This window comes from Podarcis erhardii (genome assembly GCF_964252035.2).
Source record: "Podarcis erhardii genome assembly, chromosome: 5".
Taxonomy (NCBI): domain Eukaryota; kingdom Metazoa; phylum Chordata; class Lepidosauria; order Squamata; family Lacertidae; genus Podarcis; species Podarcis erhardii.
In genome coordinates this window covers 78,480,942-78,499,846 of record NC_138509.1, presented here as the reverse complement: position 1 = coordinate 78,499,846, position 18,905 = coordinate 78,480,942, and positions in this window count along the sequence as shown.

Genomic DNA, 18,905 nt, shown 5'->3' with positions numbered 1-18,905 from the left:
CATGTTCCCTTCTTCTGGACTTCTCATGGAGGAGGCACACAAAAATGGGCCTCAGAGGATGATCTCAGGGTCTGGGTAGGTTCATATGGAGAGAGGCAGCCCTTTTGGTATTGTGGTCCTGAGCCATTTCAGATTTTATAGGTCAAAATAAGCACTTTGAATTGGACCCTATTATTGAGACAATAATATTTTAGCTTAATAAACCATGATATGAATTTTGCCATACATTCACCCACCTCACTCTTTCCTTTATGAAAGGCAGCAAAACACAATAGTCCAAAGGGGCTCAATGTATCATTTGCAAGAGCATTTCAGATTTGTTTCACGATGTACAATAGTCTCCACAGGCCTCAAAGATTGTAACAGCCCCTCACTTGCCTTCTAACAAAGTGCAGGCTATTATCATTTAGGTAATAAGTGGTTTGAGGTTTAGGAACTGACATAAGATTACAGGGATTTGACACAGTCTCAATCAGAAGTTAACTAGCATTCAACCTTCTTACTTGCTGTTGAGCCAGAGATTTATTAAGATCTAAAATGCAGCCCTTGTGACAGGTCATATCAGAGTAATAAGGAGGTGTCTTTTTTAAAAAAATCAAGTCCTCATATAAAAATTCTGAAGAAATTGCAGGTCACCAGTGTTTACTTGATCCTGTGCAGGGCTTGAAGTCTGATTAGGATAAAAGCAAACAACGAATCCACAATTTAGAGATTTTACTTTCTTGGGCTCCATGATCACTGCAGATGGTGACAGCAGTCACAAAATTAAAACATACCTGCTTCTTGGGAGAAAGGAGATGACAAACCTAGACAGCATCTTAAAAAGCAGAGACATCACCTTGTCAACAAAGGCCCATATAGTTAAAACCATGGTTTTCTCAGTAGTGATGTATGGAAGTGAGAGCTGGACCATAGAGAAGGCTGATCGACGAAGAATTGATGCTTTTGAATTATGGTGCTGGAGGAGACTCTTGAGAGTCCCATGGACTGCAAGAAGATCAAACCTATCGATTCTTAAGGAAATCAGCCCTGAGTGCTCACTGGAAGGACAGATCCTGAGGCTGAGGTTCCAGTACTTTGTCCACCTCATGAGAAGAGAAGACTCCCTGGGAAAGACCCTGATGTTGGGAAAGACGGAGGCCACAAGGAGAAGGGGAAGACAGAGGACAAGATGGTTGTACAGTGTTCTCGAAGCTACAAACATGAGTCTGACCAAACTGCAAGAGGCAGTGGAAGACAGAAGGGCCTGGCGTGCTCTGGTCCATGGGGTCACGAAGAGTCGGACACGACTAAATGACTAAACAACAACAACAATCTACAATTTGTTAAAGCAAAGTAAGAACATAAGAAGTGCTCTGCTGGATCAAGCCGATGGCCCATCTAGTCCAGCATCCTGTTCTCACAGTGGCCAGTCAGATGCCTGTGGGAAGCCCATAAGTAAGATTTAAGTACAAGAGCACTCTGCCTATGGCTTCCAGCAACTGGTATTCAGGAGCATTGCCACCTCTGACATGGAGGCAGAGCACAGTGGCAAACTTTGGGTTCTCAAATTTCAGTGGTGCATTGTGCGACGCCAAAATTTTGTGAGCCCCTGCCTCTTGCCTTCCATCCTGCACCATACCTGCAGCACACCATGCCCAGTGCAATTGGATGAGTTGTGCTCCCCTAAATCCATCTGTCAGTACGCCTTTGAGCCGATGCCAATGACTGGACTCAACAACTGGTCCTGCCCCGACTGGGCTAGGCAACTGGAGCCCTTCAAGAGACCTTTCACTCCTGGAAATCAGGTCTAAGTGCACTGGACCCACAACTGTCCATTGTGAGCACCAAACTCAGCAGAGTATGAACAACACGGAAGAAAGCTGTGAAGCATAACTTCTTTTATTTCTAATAGCTACTGCAAACTAAAACTAAAGAGCTACTGGCTTGCATGAGTGTTACAGCTCTCACTCAGCCATCTAATCTCTACATAGATAACACTCAGACTCCACACAGAGTCAGGCAGGAGTGGAGGAAGTGAAGAGCACTTTCCGCCCCCTCCATTCTGAAAACATCATATCAGGAGATTCTTGCAATGGGAGGGGGTGAAAATTTCCATAGCTAGTAGACATTTTTCCTCCAGAATTTGTCCAGTCCTCTTTTATTTATTTATTTATTTATAATTTTTATTAAATTTTCTATTTTACAATTTAGAATACTCATTTAAACATCCTTAAAATATCAATGATTTCCCTTCTTCTCTTTCCATGGTTCATTTTGCATATCATAAGTCCCTTGCATACTTTACATAAACTAAACCGTTCAGTATTCCATTATTACATCCATCAAAACTTGTTTACACTGTTGAATTTATCTTAATGCTGCCAATGTTTACAAGTGTACACAATTTCCCCCATATATTCAATAAACATTTTCCAATCTTCTCTAAACGTATCTTCTTCTTCTCTTATTCTATACAGTCATACCTCACGTTGCGTCCGCTTCAGGTTACGTATTTTCGTGTTGCGTCCCATGGCAACCTGGAAGTACCAGAACGGGTTACTTCTGGGTTTTGTCGCTTGCACATGCGCAGAAGCACTAAATCGCACCCTGCGCATGTGCAGACATGGCGCTTCAGCTTGCGTCAGTTCCGTGTTACGGACAGGCCTACGGAACGGATCCCATCTGTAACACAAAGTTCCACTGTATATTAAATCTGCAAGCTGCACATATTCCGTCAGCTTAAATTGCCATTCTTCTTTAGTTGGAACCTCGCTCCTTTTCCACTTATGGGCTAACAAAACACGGGCCGCTACTGCAGTCCTCTTTTAAAGCCATCCAAGTTAGCGGCCATTATACTTCTTCTGCGAGTTAGTTCCAGAGTCTAACCATGTGAAGAAGTACTTCCTTTTGTCTGTCCTAAATCTTCCAACATTCAGCTGCATTGGATATCAAATAATTGTGTGTGTTACCTGGAGAAGAGACAATTGGCAGCATATTTAAATATCTTAAGGCCTGTCATTCAGAAGATGAAGACTTGTTCTTGGTTGTTCCAGAGGGCAGGTTCAAAGCCAATGAGTGGAAATGGCAGGGAAGCAGATTTTGCCTTGGAAGAAACTTCCTGGGACAAACCTTCTTTTCTGGAGCTATTGAAGCCCAGGGTGGGTGGCAATCCCTTGAGCAGGAGGGTTGGACTAGATGGTCAAGAAGATCCCTTCCAGCTCTAGGATTCTAGGAACTGGGCTGTGAAGAAGAGCACCTGATATTTGTGGCACAGCAGAACAAAATGGTGGAGCCAGAGAAAGAAGAAGCATTATTGGTCTGCAGTTAGTCAGGGTATGTGAAACATTCAAAATGTAGAAATTCAGGAGGTGGCAACAGTCAAGAAAGGCGTATTATTATCTTTGCTCGTCATCCTAGCTTCACTCATATGCAGCAAACAAGGTGATGTTGCCAGAATCTGTTTATCTTCTCTGACTTTTAATGCAATACAGGAACTAGTTGCTGATTGAAGAAGCCTTTTGACTGCATATTTATTAGGCAGTCTTGGAGAGAATTTAATTAGGTAATCAAGGCAGAACATCCCTATATATTGTGCTGATTCACTTGTACACTTAAAGCATTCAACAGTTGTTTTCCAAAATGCAAACCACCTTCATTTTAATATCTTTCATGTTTCAGCCCTATCTTCTCAGTTATTTTCTGTTCTCCTCAAGTTTACTGTGTTTTCGATATAAAACCACTCTCAAACGTTGTGACTGCCTCCCAGCCACCCTGGGTCTTGTGCAACAATGGGGAGGCAGATCCAGCCACAACAGAGTGTGGGCCTCGGTCTGCTTACCCTCCCTGCTGAAGGACTTCATATTTTAATGTGCTGATGCCCCAAACTTGGATGCGCATGTTGCCGGTTGATCTCCTGAGGCAAGTCATGTATCCCGTGCAAGTTCACAGTGCCCGGAAATGGGATGTCCCGATTTAATTGGGGCAGTTGAGGGGAGAAAAGAGGAATAGTTCTATAAGGCTGCCCTTTCCCCAATCAGCCTAAAAAATAACAATCCCTTGTTTCTCCCCAAGAACAACTCAAGTAGCAAAGAATTTGACTTAAGGCCCTGCCTGGTGAAGGACAGGTAGTAGTAGTAGTAGTAGTAGTAGTAGTAATAATAATGATAATAATGATAATAATGATATTGTAAACCACCGTGTGAGCTTCAAATGAAGAGTGGTATAGAAATCGTAATCATCATCACCATCATCGAGACCTCAAGGTGTAGGGTGGTATATGAATTCAATCAGTCAATAATAGCAAATTTCATTACCTTCACAGATTGTAAACAGACATTTTGGTTCTTGCAGAATTTCTAGGAGTCTATAAAAGCCTGAAAGAGTGTTCCCATGAAAATGTGGGCCTTCTGCTAAGGATAGGCATGCATCTTATTTCTTTATCTTTTTAAGAAAACTGTTCTCCAGTAGCAGGTATATTGCTGCAACTTTCCACGACTCACAATTTTTAATGTTTATAATAAGAACCTTTTTTGCCTCATATATACATGTTTACAAAAGCAGTTTTCCTGTTTTAACACATTTTTGCATGTTACTTTCATCCATATATGCAGACTTCACCCTCAAACATCCACATTTGTGCATATTACGTGACTGGAGAACTGCATTGCAAATTTAAGAGAAGTGCAAGTTTTGAACTATGGCTGGGTTTTGGTTCACATGTGGTGTAATGGTTCGAGTGTTGGCCTATGACTTGGGAGACCAGGGTTGAAATCACCACTTGGCTATGAAGCTCACTGCCATGACCTTGGGCCAGTCACTCACTCTCAGCTTGGCCTACCTCACAAGGTTGTTGTGAGGATTGAATGATGAGGGGAGAACCATGTATACCACCTTGAGCTCCTTGGGATGAAAGGTGGAATATAAATGTGGGGTGGTGAAGGAAAAGACATAATAATAAAAGCCAACTGAATCAAAATTTCCCCCATCCTACTTCAGAGAAAATATTACTTGACATGCTCAGAGGAATTGCAGAGCAGAGTGACAGGTAAGAGGGAGAGTGCTGATGCCATGCCCTGGCAGACATTAGAATCATAGAATCATAGAGTTGGAAGAGACCACAATATGCCAAGCAGGAAACACCATCAGAGCACTCCTGACATATGGTTGTCAAGCCTCTGCTTAAAGACCTCCAAAGAAGGAGACTCCACCACACTCCTTGGCAGCAAATTCCACTGTCGACCAGCTCTTACTGTCAGGAAGTTCTTCCTAATGTTTAGGTGGAATCTTCTTTCTTGTAGTTTGGATCCATTGCTCCGTGTCCGCTTCTCTGGAGCAGCAGAAAACAACCTTTCTCCCTCCTCTATGTGACATCCTTTTATATATTTGAACATGGCTATCATATCACCCCTTAACCTCCTCTTCTCCAGGCTAAACACGCCCAGCTCCCTTAGCTGTTCCTCATAAGGCATCGTTTCCAGGCCTTTGACCATTTTGGTTGCCCTCCTCTGGACACGTTCCAGTTTGTCAGTGTCCTTCTTGAACTGTGGTGCCCAGAACTGGACACAGTACTCCAGGTGAGGTCTGACCAGAGCAGAATACAGTGGCACTATTACTTCCCTTGATCTAGATGCAATACTCCTATTGATGCAGCCCAGAATTGCATTGGCTTTTTTAGCTGCCGCGTCACACTGTTGGCTCATGTCAAGTTTGTGGTCAACCAAGACTCCTAGATCCTTTTCACATGTACTGCTCTCAAGCCAGGTGTCACCCATCTTGTATTTGTGCCTCTCATTTTTTTGCCCAAGTGCAAAAATTCTCCCTGTTAAAATTCATCTTGTTTGTTTTGGCCCAGTTCTCTAATCTGTCAAGGTCGTTTTGAAGTGTGATCCTGTCCTCTGGGGTGTTAGCCACCCCTCCCAGTTTGGTGTCATCTGCAAATTTGATCAGGATGCCCTTGAGTCCATCATCCAAGCCATTGATAAAGATGTTGAATAAGACCGGGCCCAAAACAGAACCCTGTGGCACCCCACTAGTCACTCTTCTCCAGGATGAAGAGGAACCATTGATGAGCACCCTTTGGGTTCGGTCAGTCAGCCAGTTACAAATCCACTGAGTGGTAACATAGTCAAGACCGCATTTTACCAGCTTCTTTACAAGAATATCATGGGGCACCTTGTCAAATGCCTTGCTGAAATGAAGCGTTCCCTTCATCTACCAGGCTTGTAATTCTGTCAAAAAACGAGATCAGGTTAGTCTGACATGACTTATTTTTCAGAAATCCATGCTGACTATTGGTGATCACAGCATTCCTTTCAAGGTGCTCACAGACTGTTTGCTTAATGATCTGCTCCAGAATCTTCCCTGGTATTGATGTCAGACTGACTGGGCGGTAATTATTTGGGTCCTCTCTTTTCCCCTTTTTGAAAATAGGGACAACATTTGCCCTCCTCTGGTCTGCCGGGACTTCGCCTGTTCTCCAGGAATTCTCAAAGATGACATTGTCAGCCACCATGGTAGAGGAGCCAGAGCAGTATGGCATACATACAGCCCACCAATAGTATCTTGTCCTGAGCTCCCTCACATATAACACCCCCACTGTTTGGTTTGTAGGCCCATTCTTAGCCAAGCTTTCCAGGTGGGTCACGATAAAATGCTTAAAACAACAGTAGAAACAATTAACCTTTAAAAGAAGGCAAGTTATGATCAATAAATCTAATATGACAAAAACGTGAGTCAGGAATTGTTCAAATCTCCAGTAGTAATGTTCTTTGTTATGCGGGTGCTTTCTGAAATAGAGCCACCTTTCTAAATTTCATTGGCTGATAAAAGCTTGGAGGAAAGTAGGTAACCTCGCCTCCTTGAGAAGGGAGTTCCATAGATTGTAGAGTCTGCTGGGACGCGGGTGGTGCTGTGGTCTAAACCACTGAGCCTCTTTGGTTTGCCAATCAGAAGGTCGGCGGTTCGAATCCCTGTGATGGAGTGAGCTCCCATTGCTCTGTCCCAGCTCCTGCCAACCTAGCAGTTCGAAAGCATGTGAAAGTGGAAGTAGATAAATAGGTACCGCTGCGGCGGGAAGGTAAACGGCATTTCCATGCACTCCTGGTTTCTGTCACACTGTTCTGTTGCGCCAGAAGTGGTTTAGTCATGCTGGCCACATGACCCAAAAAGCTGTCTGTGGACAAACGCCAGCTCCCTTGGTGTGAAAGCGAGATGAACACTGCAGCCCCATAGTCGCCTTTGACTGGACTTAACCATCCAGAGGTCCTTTACCTAGAGTCTCCTGCCTCATCTCAAGTAGTAGAGTTTGTTGTAAGAATATCCCGCCTTCCCAATGAACAAAAATCTCCATACATGGCAAAGGCACGAGGCAATAGATTTTCCTTCAGATTAGCAGGAAAGAGAGGCTGTGGTGGGCTTTGCAGCTTTTGCAGGTAGAAGAGAATCAGTGATACCGTCTGTATGTTTTTCACATAAACAGGAAACGTTATTTCCTGGTTTGGCAAGCACATTTCCTAATACAGAGGGCTTCTTCCTCATTTGTCTCCCCACCTCCCTCCTGGGCAAATGAGTGCAGCAATATTTCAGCACATACTTACTACTGAACATTTTTTAAATGATTGTTTGGTTACTGGGGAGAAGGGGGGGGGGGAATTATGGCATTTGTCCACATCCTGCCTCCACCCCAGGTGAGGAATCAGGCGAAGCATAGCTAAGCTTACACGAATTAAATGACTCCAAAGCAAACTCAGGTGTCTTGTGGCATGCCTAGCAACGGCCATAGTAGTGACTTGCTGCCTGTCTCCTAATTTTCTCTTCCAGAAACCTACACACGCATACACGCTTGTGCTTGAGGATGCAGCTGTAAAAGGAAGGGGACGTGTTGATTTCCCTATCAGTAGGCTACATAGTGGTGCAGTTAGGCTAAGACTAGGGAGCCTGCAACCTTCCAAATGTTGTTGGACTCCAACTCCTATAAGCCCTAGCCAACGTGACCAATAGTCAGGGATGATTGAAGTTGTAGTCCAGCAACATCTGGGGGGCCATAGGTTCCCACTCCTGAATGAGATAATTTTAGGCTCTGTGATTGGTGGGTTGTTGTTTTTTTATATAAAACCTCATGTTGTTGTTGTTGTTTAGTTGTTTAGTCATGTCCTAATCTTCGCGTAGGACCAGAGCACGCCAGGCCCTCCGGTCTTCCACTGCCTCCCGCAGTTTGGTCAAACTTATGTTGGTAGCTTCGAGAACACTGTCCAACCATCTCGTCCTCTGTCGTCCCCTTCTCCTTGTGCAGTCCATGGGACTCTCAGGAGTCTCCTCCAGCACCATAATTCAAAACCATCAATTCTTCGGCGATCAGCCTTCTTTATGGTCCAGCTCTCACTTCCATACATCACTACTGGGAAAACCATAGCTTTTACTATACGGACCTTTGTTGGCAAGGTGCTGTCTCTGCTTTTTAAGATGCTGTCTAGGTTTGTCATTGCTTTTCTCCCAAGATAAAACCTCACATTGTGTGCCAATTCATTTGTTTCAAATTTTAGTACACCAGCCCTACTGTATCTGGGGACCCCTCTCCTCATTCTGTTGAGTGTGACCCTAGATATATGCCCCCGTAACCTGCCTTGATGGCAGCTTCATGCAGCATCCATCATGCTGTGCAGAAGGAAATCTTTCTTTTATGCATTAGCATAAGTAGAACACATGGTCTGTATGCAGAAGGTCTCAGGTTTAATCCCCAGCATCTCCAGGCAGGGCTTGGCTAGACCCCTGTCTGAAACCCTGGAGAGCTGCTGCCAGCCAGTGTAGACAGTACAAAGCTAGAGGAACCAACAGTCAGACTCACTTTAGGGCAGCTTCCTATGTTCTTTCCAGGGCAAGAGCTGAACACAGCCTGAAGCACTTGATTTGAAAGTGGGGGGTGGGTCTTGCTTTGTCCAAATGCTTGACAGTTAAACACCTGATTTAGGGTACTCATTTGCATACTTCCAGTGCTGCAAGCTGAACTATTGCTGGCTACAACACTTCTCCTTGCCTGTCCTTTTAAGGTGATTATTTGCATTGATTGGCGGCTATGTGCCATATATCACTACTTGAATTGATCCACTCTGGTAGTTTGATTCAGATCATATTGACTCCAGGCACTCAGTGATGGATTAGCAGTTGCAAACAAGCAATCAAACTCAAACTTATCCATATTAGGTCCAGGGTATATTGAATAAGCCATCAGTCTATCTTAGCATGATTAGCCTTGTCTAAATAGTTTGTAGGTTAATAAAAAAACAATAATTGCAAGTTTCCTGCAGTCCCAGGAAACCATGGGGTATGGTGCCCCTGATTTCTTGCTCAAACATGGAGAGACTTATCCACTGATGTCCTACTGCACTGTTTCTGTTGGTGCTTTTCCAGTTCCCAAATCAGCATTGGACTGAAGGGCCATTTCTTTCACTTGTAAAAGCTGCTATTGTAAGATGATAAAAGCACATGAGCGATGGCAACAGTGCTTCAGATGCCCACTCCATCGCTACTCTTTGCTGTTAAAGCATGTTCTCCCTCCTGGAGGGCATGTGCTGCAGTGGGGGCTAGCAAGACACCCCACTGTTGCTGGGCAGGAAATAAGAGTGTTGGCCACCATTTGTAATTGGGTTCTTCTTGTTGCTGGGGAGATTTATATGATGCCATTTCATGATTGACAGCCAAAGCTGATAAAAGCCCTGCGCGCAGCGTTGAGCTTCCTCTTTTCGCTGCGCGCATCAGATCACCTGCCCTCCCTCCCTATATTTAGGGTTGTTCGTGTTGACCTTGCTATGCCTGTCACGGGGTTGTCTGCTTTTGGGGCAGGGGCCCAGTAGGAATTTTGTCCATTTGGCTGATTGGCTGGTGCCATTTGCTGCATAGCAATTCTTCACAACTTGTAAGGTTGCGGTTAGGCATTGGTTTATAAATTGGTTGGTGGAGGGGTATGGATTGGCTGTGCCTGCCCCTCCAATGCTGCTGCTGCAAGGGTATTCCATTAAAGGAATCCAGGGGCCCACCATGCTTTTGTCCAAACCCCTGTCAAAGGGGCTAGGGCCACTCAAGGGCCCCTGGGAGCATTTGGGGAGAAGTAAGGGCATGGTACCCAGCTCCGTCTCTCTCCCCAAAATGTTTTCCCTTTCTGACTTCGCAGGCGGGCGAATGTCCGTCTGTCCCCATGCGGGGTCAGATAGTCACAACCAATGCCTAAGCAACCACCCACATTTTCTGTATTTTAATAAAGTTGTGGCCAAAATTATGCCAAAAACCTTAAACAAAAATTATGCGTCAATTGTGTTTTATTTGGGGTGGCTTGGGGACCTTGACACGCAACCTATGTTATGTGCTCCTGACTATGCACCAAGTGTCCTGTTTAAGCACTAAGTGTCCTGGTTAAGCATCCCAGATTGACAAAAGCCACCCCACTTTCCATTCCCAATCCTGGATGTCCCATTTTGACTCCTGCGCTCTGGCCATGCCAGAACCCGGGACCAAAAGACAGGCGTTTTTCCGTCCCGGACTCCGGCCCTGTGGCGTGAGTTTAGTTGGCTCACACCAGAGCATGGGACCAAAACACAGAATTGAAAGACGCATCAATTTACCTTGACCCCAGGCGTCACCACTCTTCTTCCTCCTTCCGTTGCAGCACTTCTGGAAGCTGGATTCTAGAAGTACGTCTGCGGTCCTGGCAGAGGAGGAGGTGCCCCAATTTGCCCTTCTTAAATTTTTTTTGGGGGGAGGTATGGGATGTAAGGGACGCGGGTGGCGCTGTGGTCTAAACCACAGAGCCTAGGACTTGCCGATCAGAAGGTCGGCGGTTCGAATCCCCGCATTGAGGTGAGCTCCCGTTGCTCGGTCCCTGCTCCTGCCAACCTAGCAGTTCGAAAGGACGTCAAAGTGCAAGTAGATAAATAGGTACCGCTCTGGCGGAAAGGTAAACGGCATTTCTGTGCGCTGCTCTGGTTCACCAGAAGCGGCTTCATCATGCTGGCCACATGACCCGGAAGCTGTATGGCGGCTCCCTTGACCAGTAAAACGAGATGAGCGCTGCAACCCCAGAGTCTTCCGTGACTGGACCTAACGGTCAGGGGTCCCTTTACTTTTTATGGGATGTAAGTGGCTTGCTGGGTCAGATCAAGGCCCACCCCATCTCATTTTCCTTACAAGACTCCCAACCAACTAGCAGGAGTGATGGGGTCTGCTGTCAATTGGCCAGTGGTTCCCACTGGTGAAACATTGCATTCAACCATCTTAGCTGCCATGGAGCATAGGAACCTGAGTCAGAGCATTGGTTCATCTAGCTCAGTATTGTCAACACCGAATGGCACTCCAGGGTTTCGTGCAGAAATATTTCCCAGCTTTTCCTGGAAATGCCAGGGATATTGTACCTGGGACCTTCTGCATGCAAAGCATGAGCTGTCCTAGTGGCACATTACACGAGCTCTCTGGATCCCAGGGCTTAGGACAAGGCAAGCCCAGCTCTGTTGCATGCCGAAGTACAGCTTATTCCTGGCTGTTTAAATTTTGAGCAAAACAAAAACATTCAAATTGCAAGGTGACACACAACAAGAAAATTACTCTGAGAACAGAGTGTAGCCTGCATCTACCCACACAGTAATTACTGTTCTCTCTCGAACTCTGAACTCGCAGTAATAGTCAACGCAGAAAAGACTCAAAATTACAGCCGAGCTACTTATGTTTGCTTTTGACAATCTGCTTTACAAAAAGCATTGGCAAAGCTGGTTGGTTGGTTTGCAAAGCTGTTTGTAGTAGTTTATCTGTTCCTGCAGTAACACTTCTGAGCTGAGCAGAATCTATTAGCCATTTTGTTATATGGTGGGAAAGCATGTTGCATACTGTGTGTGGCTTCATTGAAAACACATGGGAATAAAAAGAGTAGGATGGGGGTTGGGATCAAATTTGGATCACATTTAAAGGTGAACCTATCTAGATTTCAGCTTCCAAGCTATCATGAGAATGAAAATACAACCATTCTTTACACTTCTCTGGATTTTGTGATGCAGTTCTCCAGCATTTACAGAAATGTGCATATTTGGGAAAGCTTGCATGAGAGTCCTTGCAGCAGGTGGACAAAAGGGAAGCAATAAAAATAAAAATAAAATTTTATTACTTGTACCCCGCTCATCTGTCTGGGTTGCCCTAGCCACTCTGGGCAGCTTCCAACAAAATATAAAATAACACATGATACACCAGACATTAAAAGCTTCCTGATACAGGGCTGCCTTCAGATGTCTTTTAAAAACCACATAGCTGTTTATCTGTTTGACATCTGATGGGAGGGGGTTCTACAGGCCTGGTGCCACTGCTAAGAAGGCCCTCTGCATGGCTCCCTGTAACTTCACTACTCGCAATGAGGGAACCACCAGTTAGTAGTTACTGAAGGATTTTTTTAAAAAAATGGTGGTGTAGGAGTCTGCCCAACTGATGGGATATGTCACATATTGATTTGTTTTAGATGTACACCTAATGGTTGTTGTTGTTTTTCAAGTATACGTAAGGATGTAGACTAGAGAATGGATGTGGCAAAGCAGGTGCTTTTACGTATATCATAAAAAGGCACACTTTTTCTGAGAGCTTGGATTGGCTGTTGCTCTTCACAGAGTGACATTCAGTAGCAAACCTGGGCTAGATGCTGCATAATGGATGAAAAAGCCCTGTGTCTCTATCTTTTTCCTGCTGTTTGTTATGTTAATGCAAATACAACAGCCACAGCTCACAGCTGCCGCAGAAACACTGCAGAACAGCGAGGACCCTGTTAAGAGCAATGATCAAGAAACAGAGGCATGATGATAATAAGGGTTCTCATTGATAGACCACAATGCTATTCCCTTTGCTTCAGCAGAAGTCATGGCAGGGAGTTTCCATGCTGCCTCATCACACAAAAACTTCCCAGATGTCGTCACCCCTCTTACTAAGGGTTTGGCTTAAAGCAGGTCTTGTGCTATTCACAGTGCTTACACAAACACATTTTCCCTCCACCAATCATATCTTCTTGATTATGCACCATGCTCGTGAAACCTTAATCATGTGGGCAGTAGAATATCAGCCCCATTTCCCTCTCCAGAACAAATCGTCTCCAGAAAATGTTAAATCCCCTCTGTCTCTAGTCTTAATTACAGCCAAAAATTATATTTTATTTTTTCTCAGGTTCTCATTTTTCTAATCTTAAATTCAGTACTCTGCATTTCAACATCAGTTTGCAATGTTAAGAAAATAAAACCCACATAACACCCCATTAACACCTTTTCATAAGTGTGTTAATGAGAGTTCATCCTATTATACACATGCTCATATGTAATTTTTACTTAAAATACACATTTTTGCAATGCACCTCCTCCTAATATATCATATTTGTGCATGTTGTTTTCACTGGTTTGTACATTTTAATTCACACTGGACAGGATAGCTGTGTTTCAATTTGTGTGTTGTCTGGGGGAAACCAAATTACCGTATTTTTCGCTCTATAAGACACACCAGACCTTAAGACGCACCTAGTTTTTGGAGGAGGAAAACAAGAAAAAAATATTCTGAATCCCAGAAGCCAGAACAGGAAGAGGGAGTGCTGCTCAGCGAAAGCAGTGATCCCTCTTGCTATTCTGGCTTCTGGGATAGCTGAGCAGCCTGCATTCGCTCCATAAGATGCACACACATTTCCCCTTACTTTTTAGGAGGGAAAAAGTGAGTCTTATAGAGCAAAAAATACAGTAAGTAGATTTGCCTTTGAATGTGAACGGAATCTACCCTATCCCTATATTGGACTGAAACTGACACAGCAAGCATTCCTCTATGCTTATTTCTGACTGTCCTGAGTTCTTCCCTTGAGAACTTTGTTTCAATTACTTGTTTTCTTCCTGTGTAACCTCTCCCACCTTAAAATTTTTGGACCACAAGCACATTGAGGTTGAGACTTGGGCCTCCAGAACTATTTTTTCCATAAGCAATTTAATGCAGATGTAATTGTTAAATTGTCTAAGGCTGCAATCCTAACCCTACTTACTTGGGAATAAGCCCCATTGAATTCAATAGAACTTGCTTCTGAACAGATATGGTTAGGACTGCGCTAATATACTTGCTGGGACGTGGGTGGAGCTGTGGGTTAAACCACAGAGCCTAGGACTTGCCAATCAGAAGGTCAGCGGTTCGAATCCCGTGACAGGGTGAACTCCCATTGCTCGGTCCCTGCTCCTGCCCACCTAGCAGTTTGAAAGCACTTCAAAGTGCAAGTAGATAAATAGGTACTGCTCCGGCGGGAAGGTAAACGGCGTTTCCATGCGCTGCTCTGGTTCACCAGAAGTGGCTTAGTCATGCTGGCCACATGACCTGGAAGCTGTACGCCGGCTCCCTCGGCCAATAAAGTGAGATGAGCGCTGCAACCCCAGAGTTGGCCATGACTGGACCTAATGGTCAGGGGTCCCTTTACATTTAATATATTCGCAATGAAATCCTAACCAAGTGCTATTAAATAGCAAGTGCTATTAAATTCAGTGTGACTGACTTCCAATATGTGGGGTTAGGAATGCAGCCTTAATCTGTTAAGACACAGGTCAATGCCATAACAAAGCATCAACCTTCATTTAAATATGAAAACTACTCTTTATAGATACTCTGCAGTCTATACACCAATAAATGAGTACCTCATATAGGTACTTGTTTTCATGACATACAGAAACAGTGGTGGTAAGACTTCATTTTAAGCTTCTTAGAGCAAAATGAAAGACACCCAATTGAATGTCAGCCTGCAGGAGCTACTAAGGATGCCATGCAAAATCTACATAAATAAATGTGCATTTATTCAGATAATTGCAAACGGAGTTGGAACAGAGCATATGACCAGATTCATCGTAATAGAAAAGGAATCAGAAAATTGTCTTCTGAAGTTTACCTAGGAAATATTCATAGCAGGGATTACATTTTCAGCTGGGGTGTTTGGGATATGTCTTCCAAAATGCTGACAGCTATAAGGCTTGGAAATTAACTTCCTGGTCATAGATTTTGACATAATTGTAATGTCTGCAAGAGACCAAGGTAAACAAAACAAAACAAAAATGCTGTTCTCCCCATACATTTAGTGGGAGTGGGGGCTGATGCCAAGGTAGTAAGAGAATGTGGTGGGACCAGTTATTTCCTCATGCATAATTCTGAATTTCTTGCTCTAATGAGCCCTTCTGCATTTCCATGGCAATTGTCACTCACCTAGGTGAAAATGACTTGGTTGAGGGAAAACTGTTGCTAAGCCTCAAAAATTAAATGAGACCTGGAAATGCTTGACTACACAGCCCCAGTCTGACATATCCCACCTTATCTCTGTTGGTTGGTTGGTTGGTTGGTTATGCAGGCTCTGTAATGTCAGGGGTTTCAGACAGGGTAGCCAGAGGAAATAATGGACTGGCTTCCTGAGAGGAGCTCAGGATCCCCTTAGGAAATCAGAATGTAACCTTGCTTTACACCTCGTGACATTTTTAAAGCATCAGTCAGACCACCGTTTAAACCTACTCTGACCCTCATATCTGTGTTGCTGTATCATAGAATCATATTACAGTGGTGCCCCGCTAGACGAATGCCTCGCAACACGAAAAACCCGCTAGACGAAAGGGTTTTCCGTTTTTCAAGACGCTTCGCAAGACGAATTTCCCTATGGGCTTGCTTCGCAAGACGAAAACGTCTTGTGAGTCTTGCGAGTTTTTTTCCTCCCCCCCCCTTTTTCTAAGCCGCTAAGCCACTAATAGCCGCTTAGCCGCTAAGCCGCTAATAGCCGCTAAGCTGCTAATAGCGCGAATCCGCTAAGCCACTAATAGGGATGCTTCGCAAGATGAAAAAACCGCTAGACGAAGAGACTCGTGGAATGGATTATTTTCGTCTTGCGAGGCACCACTGTACCACAGAACTGTAGAGTTGAAAGGGACCCCTGGTCCAACCCCTGCAAGGTAGGAATCTCAGCTAAAGCATCCATGACAGATGACCATCCAACCTCTGCTTCAAAACCTCCAAGAAAGGAGAGCTCTTACATCAGCAGCAGAAGTCTACAGTTGACGTTGGCAAGTTGAAATGTCTCTGTTTCAATTATGTAATGGATACAGTACAGGTAGGTAGCCATGTTGGTCTGCCGTAGTCAAAACAAAATAAAAAAATTCCTTCCAGTAGCACCTTAGAGTAGGGTTACCAGATGTCCCCATTTCCTCGGGACAGCCCCCGGATTTGCAAATAAGTCCGCGGACAAATTCCATCCCCGGAATGTCCCCGGATTTCATCTAATGTCCCCGGGAAATGCAACAGCGGCAGTCTCAGCAGCCCGGAGCAGTTGGCTCTGGCTGGCTTCAGAAGCTGCTCAGATGTCCCCATATGGTGGTGTTGCAGGGGCTTTAAGATGCAGCTTCTGGGCTGCCTCCACCTTCCCTGACCCCAGCAACTAAGCTGTGAAGGGAGGCTTCATGCTGCCTATCAGAGCAGCCTCCCAACTCCTACTTGTGTGCAAGCAGGAGTGGGGCGGGGATCTCTCCCTTCCCAGTTGAGGAATCCCCCCCCCCCGCTTGCATGCAAGTAGGAATGGGATTGGGGCTGCTCCAATGGCCTCACTGCCACCGCTCTCAGCCCTCCTTCTCCACCTTCCATGCCTGACCCACTGCACACTGCTTCCCCACCACCACCACCGAAGAACCAACAACTCAGAGGTTGTCCAGGCTCATGGAGAAAGGAGATAGAAGCCTCGGAGGAAGGGGAAATGTAGCAGTTGAGGTCAAGGCAGCTGCCTCCCCTCTTCCATCGCTGCAGCATCAACATCCCGAATGTGTAGTAATTAATTAATTAATTAAAGCATCCCCAGATTCATTGAAAAAAAATCTGGTAGCCTTACCTTAGAGACCAACTAAGTTTGTTATTGGTATGAGCTTTCGTGTGCGTGCACACTTCTTCAGGTACCAATTAATAGAGTCGAACACAGCAGAAAGATCAACGAAGGCTACATAAAGATTATTCTTAGTGTTCTTGGCATTTTTTCTTATGGTATGGTTCAGAGTAAAATATTGATCAATGGTACCCCATTGGTTCTTCGTGAAGGTTATAAAACACAGTTGCCCACGTATGGATGTCAGAGGGAACTGTGGTTAATTTTAAAGCAGATTTGGCGCCAGCTCCCTGGGGCCCTGGGTGCCCGGGCACCCACAAAATTCCCCATGAAGGGGCTGGGTACCCACAAATTTTGACACCAGGGCCATGCATGCAGCATGGCACCCATGGGCACGGGGAACCAATGGTTGCAGGCCCAAACTGGGACTCCAAGTGGGCACTTACTTTCACCACACTGGTACACTTCTCTGGATTTCCACTTGCACATTGGAGCTTTCTTCCTCCTCCCCCTGTGCCCCCCAACACTTTGTAGCAGATTTGGGGTGGGGGCAAATGGCGAGAGAAGAGAGTGGAACATTGAGAACCTCGCACTAACAGAATGAGTTGCTTGGATACCGCCTCACCTTCCATACATGTGGTCTTGTGTCTTCATTCTGGGGGAGGGGACACCTCGTTCCTCCTTAGCTATCTATAGACTTGAAAATCACTTTAGTCTGCCTTTGTATACAGTGGTACCTCAGGTTAAGTACTTAATTCGTTCCGGAGGTCCATTCTTAACCTGAAACTGTTCTTAACCTGAAGCACCACTTTAGCTAATGGGGCCTCCTGCTGCCGCTGCACCGCCGGAGCACGATTTCTGTTCTCATCCTGAAGCAAAGTTCTTAACCTGAAGAACTATTTCTCGGTTAGCGGAGTCTGTAACCTGAGGCGTCTGTAACCTGAAGCATATGTAACCTGAGGTACCACTCTATTCTTATTCTTATTTGTGAGCTTCATTCCAGGTTCAGTTTGCAACTTTACCCATTTTTTTTTATTTCACTTTTGTGATCATGGTCTTCCAAAACAGTCTTCTTTCATCCTAGTTCAGTTGCATGCCAGTCAGCAGTTATAGAAAATGCATCGTGTATGTGTGTTTGTATTCTTCCAGGCTATTTGGCCATACATCACATGGGGAAGCTAATAATAGTTCTTCACCATTATGTTTGCATGTAAAATTGGCTTCAAGTCAATAAAACTGACTGGAAAGCTGGACTTTGAAGATTTACTGAGGAGGGGTGACCATGACCTCTTATTAGTCAATTTTATGAGGAATGTTCGATTTGGAGATGCTGAAATCCCAAGACAAAGAAGCCAAAGAAAGCTGCAAAAGTAAAAAAAAAACAAAAAACAATTAATAGCAGCAATGTCTTCTTTTGCATGTGACTTTCATCTGATCTAAATGCTTAAAGCAAAAGAGATTTGATGTATTGAAACCGTTCACAAGAAAGATGCATGCTGCATACTAGACTGTGAAACAGAAATGCAACTTCCTATGTTCCTGAAAAAGATCGTGCTTTGTTTTGAATGATTTCTCCCCATTTACACAATTTGTACATATGGCAGATTCTATTATCTGTATTTATGGTATTGACTCCAAAACCCATTTGGAAGGTTAGATAGTTCTTGTTTTGAGCTGCTTGCGTCAACAATTTAGATACAATCTAGCCAAAGTTAAATAGAGTAGGGAAGATAGCTTGGTGGTTAAGAATGTAGCTTGCATGCACCAGATCCTAGATTCAATAGCATGTACAGTTAATTGGATCTCAAGTAGCCTCTGCAAGAGGCATTCCACAGCTGCTGCTGAAGGAGACAATACTAGCTAGATGGAATTTTATATGTTTAGACTCTAAAACAGGGCTAGCCAGCAGTGAACTACAACTCCCAAGATCATTAGCCATGCTGAATGGGGCTGATGGCAGTGATGGAGGAAAACATCTCGAGAGCCCCATTTTGGCTTACCCTTGAATTAAAATTCTTATTTTCACATTCCATTGACATTAGTAGGAGGG